This window comes from Mastomys coucha, unplaced genomic scaffold (genome assembly GCF_008632895.1).
Source record: "Mastomys coucha isolate ucsf_1 unplaced genomic scaffold, UCSF_Mcou_1 pScaffold23, whole genome shotgun sequence".
NCBI lineage: Eukaryota > Metazoa > Chordata > Mammalia > Rodentia > Muridae > Mastomys > Mastomys coucha.
The window spans coordinates 44342783-44343819 of record NW_022196906.1 but is presented as its reverse complement, the minus strand read 5'-3'; positions in this window follow the sequence as shown (position 1 = coordinate 44343819).

Genomic DNA, 1037 nt, shown 5'->3' with positions numbered 1-1037 from the left:
GGCATGGTACAGGAGGAGCTGAGAGTTCTACATCTTCATCTGAAGGCTGCTAGGAGAATACTGGCTTCAGACAGCTCAGATGAGTCTTAAAGCCCACACCCACAGTGACAAACCTACTCCAACAAGGCCATACTTATTCCAACAGGGCCACACCTTCCAATAATGCCACTCCCTAGGTCGAGCATATACAAGCCATAATGATTACATCTTAATCCGTATCTTCTCTCACTTGTCCCCGTAGCTAAGCTTGTCAGTGGTTATAACCATGCACTGTTATTTCAAGATGTCTCCAGGCATTCTGTTTCCAAAAGAGGGTGCTGAAATATTTTATAACTGAAATACTTTATAACTTTGTTGTAGAGATTTACTGCACGTAGTTTTTTAAAAGGTCATTTTTATACAATACAATAAGGGCAGCTGAACTTTTTATGTGCATTGATGAAAACCAGAGCTTTGGACATGCTAGGCAGGTGTTCTCCACTGAGCCTCATCATTGATTTTATATATATATATATATATATATATATATATATATATATATATATATGAAAATACTTAATTTTATTTTTGTGTATAACTATTTGCCTGCATGTATACATGTGTGACTGGTGCCCATGGAGGACAGAAGGGGGCACTGGATCTCCTGGAACTAGAGTTACAGGTAGTGGTGAATAGCCATGTGGGTGCAGTGTACTGGATCTGGAATCCTCTGGAAGAACTCTTAACCACAGAGCCATCTCTCTAGCCCTACATCACTGATTTTTTTTTTTTTTTTTAAACGAAGTCTAACAACTGAGTGCATCTGAAGTCTGTGAATCAGTTTCGGCCTGCTCTCATCCTCTCTGGCTTCCTGTTGTTGACTATACGGATGCTATTGCTCTAATAAATTATGTTTAGAGATTCTTTGAGGCATTGTGCAGGTGTGCTGTTCACAGAGGGCCCATGTTTAGTTCGATTGCATGCCTCGGGGAACTCCTGGTCTAGAAATAATAAATTAAATCCATGTCCGGAGGGCTTTTTTTTCTTTCCTTTTTTTT